Here is an 8,767-nt window from a genome sequence, read left to right as displayed (position 1 = left end):
CGTTAACGGAGACCGAATGTCGGCGAACTGATTTTTGGTTAGGACTGTAAATGATACAATATGTGGCTTGCAGCCCTGGTCAGATGGTACTCCTAAGATTGTCCTTGCTCACCAAACGCAAGCTCAGTACCCGGGTAGATTCACGTCACTCCCTGGTTCCACCACAGGCTCCAATCACAGTGGAGTTTAACTGGAAACAAACAAACAAACAGACTATTCTGGGGATGTTTACAATACGCATATGTTAATATTAACAACAGTGAGATAAAGCCAACAGGAAAAAAATCACATGAAAAATAGCTAATCAGTAGCGATTATATTCGGTTTTGAAAGAAATTTGCAGGTGTCACAAATCTCATCATGCATTTGCTTGGCTACATTTAATTACAACTATTTGCAGATTGCAAATAATGACATACATACAGATGCATCTGAATAGCAGATTGCAGATACAAATGATATATTTCCTAAATAGCGAGCTATCAATACAACTACATTACAAGTCTCTTAGCAAGAAAAGTCTTCCGTGCCCTAATGTTAGCTGAAATTTTAAGAGCAAAGTGCGGCTCTCATAATTCCAGGAAACTTGCTTTCTAGCACGCTGCCCTGGGGTGGGGTTTCCCACCATGAGCCGGGGCGGGCCAATTCCAGTGGACAGAATCCACATCCGGGGTCTTTCGGAAGGCACAGGGATCTGCCATCCATTGGTGGGTCTTGGGTTTATCCTCAGCAAACTTGGCACCACAGACACACACGTGAGTATATGAGCATCTTAGAAACTTGTCAAAGACACCACACCTAAGAACAGTTAGCCTTGCTTGACACAATCCGATTTAACTTGTAGAGCCCAGGTACTTAGGTAAATTTTATTCATTTCTCACACTAAGTAGGTCGCTTTCCAAAGCTATGTTGATCTGAGGAGAGGCACAGCATAAACGTTCGTTCCTATAACCTGAGGCAGAAGCAACAGAAGTAACTAACCAGCTGGTCCGGCTTGTGATTCTCACTGGATCTATTCTCTCTAGGTCTAATCCTTCGACTCAGAAAGGCTTTCACATGACTTCGGGTAGGGGAAACTAAGTCACTCCCATCCGACTGGAGATCCCTCTGGGATTCACCGAGAAACCAACACGTGCTTATGAAACTACGCTCGGTCTAGACGCTAATTGAGATACAGTTTTACCAGCAATACAATGTCTTATCGATGCTAATATGCATATTTTGTACAATTTAGCATCTCTAAAAAGCACGTGCATCACAGCCAGAAACATCTTAAAATGACTGTTGGCCAGACAGCATTCATGAGGTCGTTTCTTGCACACATGCAAATTTTGTAATTTATTTATTTTTTTTTGGTGGCATCCCTGGATACCATCCTTGACATCTAAATTATTAAGCCCCTTGAGATTCACTGGAGAACTTCAAGTTCAAGACATGGTCTGAAAATCCTTCTATTGCTATATCATCTGGTAGTCAGGACACCCACGAGTAAAACACGTAGAAGGAGCGTCAGAGCTTAAAAGAGGTTCCTGGAGACAACAGCGACAGAATCTTCTAAGAAAGCTGCCCCTCCCCTGCCAGGGCCTTGGATGGTACAGGTGGCAAGACGGCGCGGGAAACCACAGACATCGGCCCCTGCGAGGTGCACGTGGTACAAAAGTATCGAATTTTAGTGTTAAGACATTTTAGGAGTAGCTTAACTGTTCTCAAAGTTATTTTCCCTTTTATAAAAAAAAAAGGAGTAAGTTTTAATTGTCTTAAAAAACTCTAAATAATTTTCTTTAATAAGTCTAGGAAGAGCTTTTAGTAAGACAAAGACAATAAAACCAGAAGAGAGCCGTGTGTCATAGTTGATCTGGCAGCAGATTTTCTTTCTAGTTTTCCAAAAAAATCAGGCGTCAATCAATCGCATCTTAGATGGAATAAACAGGGTACTATTTATTTGAGAAATCATATTAGTATTTACATTCTAAGAAAATGAGTTTAGTTGAAACCTGGTCACAAAATGGATACTACAGACCCGTACCATAGGGTGTGTTCCAGGAAGAGAAAATGGTGAGTCTGCTCCTTTATTGGACGTTGTCAAAATATTGCTCATGACGGTAAAGTCGTTCCTTATGTTTGATTACCTTTGGATTTGAAATTTATTTTGAATGTTTTTGAAATAGAAAATGCCTTTAAAATTCATAAAGAGAACTTTGTCTCGCTGAACAGTTCTCCTAAGGCACCGCTTGACGTACTTCGGGAACTTTATGAACAGTGGGCATCTGCTCTGAGGTACCTTCTTCGTCTGAGAATCCTCGGGGTGCTGGGAGGAGGGGCAGTTTCTGCGTGATCCCAGCACGTCTTGGGTCTGCTTTTTCCCAGGTCTTCCTCATCCTCTTCTCCGGACTCTTACCATGAGCAGCGAGAAGGCGGGAGGCACCTTCCACATCCCGCCTAGAGATCTCTTTAGATGAGCGCCCCTCTCTGCAGCTCCATGTTCGACTCGCTGCTTTACCGCAAGCAGCCCCGCCGCACTCTCCAGCCCGGACCAGTGACCCCCTTCCCTTCACTTTCAAACTTCTCCTACCGGCACCCCCAGGATTCTGCCAGCGCTCGCCCCCACCGCCCCTCAGAGGCCATCGTGCTGCCACTCACAGTCTCCTCAGAGCCCTTTCAACTGCTGTCGGCCCCCGTCCGGAGCCACCGAGTTTTTCCCGTTTCTGTGACCCAGGACCTCCCGTGTCGTAGCAAAATCCGTTTCAGTGATCATTATGTTACAAACGTCTCAAAACTCAGTGGCTAAAAACAGTATCATATATTACCTCTCACCGTTCTGTGGGTGAGGGATTCACATGGGGCGTTCTGGGGACAGTCTGTCTCGCCGCACAAGGCGCGGGTGGCAGGTGGATGGCCGGAAGATGCGGGAGCAAACCTCTGAAGGCGTGTGGGTCGCCTGGCTGAAGCGGGTGCCGCCTGCTGACCGGGAACCTCAGTTTCTCTTTCTGCCATGTCTCCCTGGGACTCCTTGTAGGATGGCTGGGCTCCAGAGGCAAAATTCTGGAGAGAGAGAGAGAGAGAGAGAGAGAGAGAGAGAGAGAGAGAGAGAGAGAGAGAGAGAGAGAGAGAAAGAGAGAGAGAGAGAAGAGGGAGTTGGAGGGCAGATGTCCGCCTGTGTCCTAAGCACCAAGGCCTCGCAGCGTCACCTCTGCCCCGCTGCTTTGTCCCAGGAGCCGCGGAGCCCAGCCGGATTCGAGGCAGGAGAACACAGACCCTGTGTCCCCTGGGAGTGATGCCGGCCGCCCGGTGAAGATGCGCCCTGACCGGCAGGGTCTGCGGGCAGATGTTCTCAGTCCGTGGTTTGCGAGGCACGTGGTGATTCACGATCTCTCCTTTCTAGGGGAGCTGTCTTCATGGAGTATTGTGTAAATCGAGGCTGGGAGAGGATGCCTTCCAATACGACGACGATACCGCTCCGGTGGCACTTGTTTTCACGAGTACTTTCTAGAAGTAAGACATGTATCCGCTGTAATTTTATCATTTATCACAGTTTCGCCACCTAAAAGTCCTCTGTGCCGATTCACCCCTCCGGCGCCCCTGTCCGCGGCTCCCCCGGGGAATCGCTGTACCGGGCGCTGGGGGTACATTTGGTTTTGTGAGACGTCATCAGAGGATCTTCAGTGCTACTTTGCATCCCCGCCAGCGGCGAGCGAGGGCGCCGCGGCCCCACACCCTCGCGGCACCGGCACCGAGCGGCCTCGGTCTTCTGGCTCCGGTTGTTCCAAGAGGTGTGTAGCAGTATCTCGGTGTTGTTCTAATTTGCATTTCCCTAATGACAGCGGGCCCCCAGCTTCGTGGCACCAGGGCCCCGTGCTCCTGAGAGCACCTGAGGCCCGAGGACCTGAGGCGCACCTGCGGGGTGACGCTGGAGCCGGGGAGCGGCGCAGACAAGGGATGGAGTTTCGCTCCCTGGCCCAGCTGCGTGTGCGGCCCGGGCGGGGCATGGACGGGGCACGAGTTGAAGGGACCCCGCCTAACGACGTATAATGCAGAGCATCTCTCCAGACCATTTTAAATTGGATGGTTTGTTTTACGATTGTTGAATTTTACGAATTCTTTATTTCGGAAAATAGTTTTTCATCATCTGTATCTTTCACAAATACTTTCCCTCGGGCCGTTGTTTCTCCTCCATTCTCCTGATAGTATCTCGTATCATTTTTTTTTAATTTCCAGTATCTGGGGTAGCTATACTTCTGTTTCTTCTACCTGTCGTTTATGTTACCAGTTTCACCTGCCTGGATATCTTTTATTCTGTGCTAGACATGTTTATGAAATAATATTTGTGGAAATAATCCAAGAACATGGGCGATGTTACCTTCTTCCAGACAGTATTTTTATTTGCTTCGTTGGGTACCCAGATGCCAGCAATCCTGGATCTTCGTGAAAAGGAAAAAATCTGTGAAGTATTTCGTATATGCCAAACACAGACGAATTCTTCCCTGATGGAATTTACATTTCACTTAGAATTTTCAGACTTTAAATATAGGGAAACTTTATTCTACTTTGGCTATTTATATCAATTTTACTCTCTTTTTGGCATAAAAAGTCTTTGTTTCTTTTTAAGCAAAGCAACTATTTTTATCCATCAAAATATATATCTAATGGAGCTAGGTTGGCCGACCTTCCTTAGAATGAAATGAAAGTGTTTTGTGGACATGGGCAGGAAAAATTGGAATAAATAAAATTATTAGTTACTTCAAAAGTAACTTTATTCCCTGAGGAAAATATGTTAAGTAACCAATTATTTTTAAAACAATCAATAGCTTGCATTTATTCCTTTAGATTTAATATTAAATTATATAAAGTATATATTCATAGGGAGACTATATTGATCTGTCTTTGAAACGTGAATGTGATTGTTTTATTCTAGTCACCTCTCGTAGAGAAGAAAATTTAAATGGCTCAGGTACATTTAATATATCTACTCAATCTATCTTCTTATGATGTTTACAAATATATAGATTTCGGTAATTTTTTAATTAGCTTCTCCGTAGGAGAAATATGTTTATAATAAACATCCAAATTCTCTGCTACTAGAAACAATTGGAAAATGTCTATCGAAATTTCCAGTCCTTTGAATGAATCTGTGGTTTACCATCACAGACATGATCGGTCAGAAATATCTCTGTTCTTATTCTGAAGAGGTTAGTGGAAGCTCTGTTGTTTGTGTCTCTATTCATATCTATGTGAACTCACAGCACAATAAACACACTTAACATTTTACCCGTTTCTGGTTTGCCCTGAGAATTCTCACTGGCGGTGCTTTACGGCTGCAGTGTTTACCGCGAGATAATTCGGGGATCACAGTCCTAACCTCACCCCCAAAGTCTGCCACCAAATATCTCGCGTTTGTTATTATTTTCACGTCGCTCTAGTATATCAATAGTCTTTGGAAACAAATGACATCATTCTATTTACGGCATTCTGTTTTTATGTATGTATGTGTGTCTGTATTTTTACGCCTACAGCACCCGGTCTTTCTAGGTGGTCTCCCATCCAAGTACTCACCAGGCCCGACCCTGCTTAGCTTCCGAGATCAGACGAGATCGGGCACGTTCGGGGTGGCGTGGCCGTAGACTATAGTATTCTGTTTTTAGTAGTGGTGTTCGCATTCACAAAATACAGTAATTCTCAATTGCCGAAAATGTCAAATCCTAAAAAATGTAGCATTCCTAGGCATGTGGTTAATTTCACTCTCAAACAGTTGTTAGCGGAAGATTCATTCGATGAATGCGATTTATGTGTACATTTCTGTTACATTAGGATTCGAGACAAGTTCTGCTTAGAAAGAACAGTTTTTATATTTTACTTTTGTACTGAAACCCAGTCAGACTTGCTTCAGCCTCAAAGGGCCTGTTTATGTAAAATTCAATTAACGCTGGCAGTGAACTGCGCTTTTTTTTTCTAAACGGGAAATAGGTTAAAGAGCACTTAACTTTTTGTAAAGCATTTTATATTCATCAGCCTTTTCATATTGCTGTGACTCTCGGAAAAGCAAAGCTGGTGTTATACATTCAGTTTAATGGATGAAAAGCCTGGGGCTCGAAGAACTTACTTCCCAAACTTTAAAATGTGTGCACGGCAGCGTTTGCGTGAGAATCACAAACTTACGACTCCGCAGCTCGTTCTTTTACACTTTTTTGACACATTCTGCAGACTGCCATCCTGAGGGAGGCCATAGTAAACATATTTTTAAAGGCCGTACGGCAAATAAATTTGAAAAATGCCAATGAGCACAGATTTGCCATGTACATTAGCACATTAAACGCGCTGAGAAGCCCATTGCTGCTGTTCGGCGTGGTTTGATCTAGGCTGCATCACATCTATTCGTGGGTGGGATTCTTTTTCATGAGATACATGTTTATATTCTGTGTCAGAGTATTCTGTAATATATTATCCAAAGAGCGATTTCATATATTACATTATATTACATGATATGGTATTATATTATACTGCTGGTCCCATCTTTCATCCGTTGTTTGTTTCTTTGTAGATCAAAAACACTTTATGGGATAACAAGAGATGTGCTCTGCTAGTTTCTACCTTCGAATGGTTTTCAGCTCTCCTGACAGGTAGGCGATTCACCGGCCTGAAACGTTTCACGGACGGCATCGCGTCACAGCGGGCACAGCCAGCAAGGGACGTGGAGTGACCGACGAGCACAAAAGTTCCTCAGGCGTGTTTTCAGGGGAAGGCCGGGCACCGAACTGATTTCTGCCCTCCTTTTGTGCCTCCGCTTCTCTGTGTTATCCTGGATAATTCAGCCCACTGAACATCTCCAGATTTATTTTGTCCTTCTATAAACCGGTGTTCGGACTGGTCATTAGTTTTCAAACTGTACCTGACCAAGTTCTTGGGAGAACGTGGCGGGGGGGACACTGGGAGGAGTTTTGTGACACCAGGTCTCCGCTATTTCTCCCAGAGAATCGTCTCTGCTTTTCATATCGGTCTTTTTCATCAGATTCCTTGTCTACGACAGGTTCACAGGGTGGAATTAACTTCAAAACCAGTTTTTCTTCTGTTTTAATATTCTAAGAATCTCGACGTACAGAAACTGACAGCGGGAAACCTGACCTATGGATTTTTTTATAATATATGAGATCCGTATACGGTATGTATTGAGTCACACGCTTCTTAAAACATTTACATGAATGGTGCTATTAAATGACAAAAAAAAAGTGTTAACTGATTGTTTTGGAAAACCACTGGGCACTCGGATTTTAAATCTCGAAATCCGTTAGGGTTTTTCAGTGTAACATGTAATTAATTACCAGCAAAGCAAAACTGCCAACTATTCGGTTGTCATCTAATGCCACGGTTTATGCTAACTTAAAAAGTAGTCTCTCTGTATTTTGGTTTCTGGAATTGCTGATCAACCACCAACAGAAAGTTTGAACACTGAAGGGAAATCACTTTGACTTCAAAAAGAGGAATTTAAAGTGCGGGATAAATATCTCTCGTGAACAGAGGTTTATAGCAGCGTCAGAAACAAAGACGCATTTGAGCTTTGGAAAAAGAGTTAAGATCTGGGGCAGGATTTCATTTTCCAGAGACTCTTTGAATATGCAACTGTCCTTCTCTTGGGATGACTTAGATCTTCCAAGAGGGAACCTTCCCAGGTAAGCCAAAATGTGTTCATTCCTTTCTACCTTGACAATGACTCAGACTAAAATTATATCTAAATTGTGTCTCCTGAAATAAATGGGACTCGACCATCGCCTCCCGTGGGATTTATCAGGCAGGCCAATAAAGCTAAGTGGGAGTAGATTGCCTTTTGGGGATCTATTAATAGGCTACTGCCACATAATTGTTCCCTAATTACTGGCCTTAATGCGCCTTCAAAAATTAAGCAATTTATCTCCTACCTCCTGAATGACTTAAATATTGGGGATTTTTCACTCCTATGTCTTAGTTGTTTAGAGTGGACTTTCTTTCAGGGAATCAATAGGGCGATGAAAATATACAAATTTACAGCTTTAAAAGTCCCTTTGTTATCAAAAATTGTCGAGTCTTTAAGTACCATGAAGAAGTGATTTAGTCTGTCGATGTGCAAAGCGACAACAATCGTGACGGCGACTTTTAGCTAGAAAGAGCCCCCCAAACTCGTCTTATGCTGTGCCCAACACATAACAAGCTAAATTATTCCACCACGCAATACCACATGCATCTTTTCCTTTAGATTTTAGTACTACGTAGATTTATCCATTGTCAGCTGAAACCCACACTGGAATGAGTCTGGTCGGTACACAGGTAAACACAGCCTGACTCCATGTGTGTCACCAGGTCTGAAGTGAACCTTTACACAGAGAGCAGACCAAATGGCATCCAGCGACAGAACCCAAAGTCTGTGCGGCTTTGAAGTAATTCACTTAATTTTGTCTGAGCTTCATTGCTTGATTTGCAGAGAAGCTCATGTCACAAAACCCAAGGAAGTGAGAGCAGCGAGTGTGGGTGCGACGGACTCAACACGAAACTCGTCTACTCTTGAGGGAGTTCACTCCGTGCCCACAACACTCTTTGGTGGTGAAGCGACATCTAGTAATGAAAATGTAAGTGCGCAAACCCAAAGGGACATCGGGGCAGGGCCGGGGGGGCGTGTATTGCAGCCTGTGTGCGTGGTGGGCATGTGGTGTGCGTGTAAGTTGTGTATATGTGCGGAGTGTGTGTGATGTGCGTGGTGTGCATGGTAAGGGGTGTATGTGTGTGGTGTGTGGTATGTGTGTGG

The 8,767-nt window shown here is 44.1% G+C and overlaps 1 pseudogene; it reads right to left on the bottom strand.

Moving 5' to 3' along the window:
- Positions 1 to 5,501: 5,501 nt before the first annotated feature.
- Positions 5,502 to 5,620, bottom strand: LOC111731920 (annotated as a pseudogene).
- Between the last annotated feature and the right edge of the window lie 3,147 nt (positions 5,621 to 8,767).

Source organism: Pteropus vampyrus, unplaced genomic scaffold (genome assembly GCF_000151845.1).
Source record: "Pteropus vampyrus isolate Shadow unplaced genomic scaffold, Pvam_2.0 Scaffold409, whole genome shotgun sequence".
Lineage (NCBI taxonomy): Eukaryota > Metazoa > Chordata > Mammalia > Chiroptera > Pteropodidae > Pteropus > Pteropus vampyrus.
The sequence above is the reverse complement of the archived record's forward strand: the minus strand, read 5'-3'. Positions and strand labels throughout refer to the sequence as shown.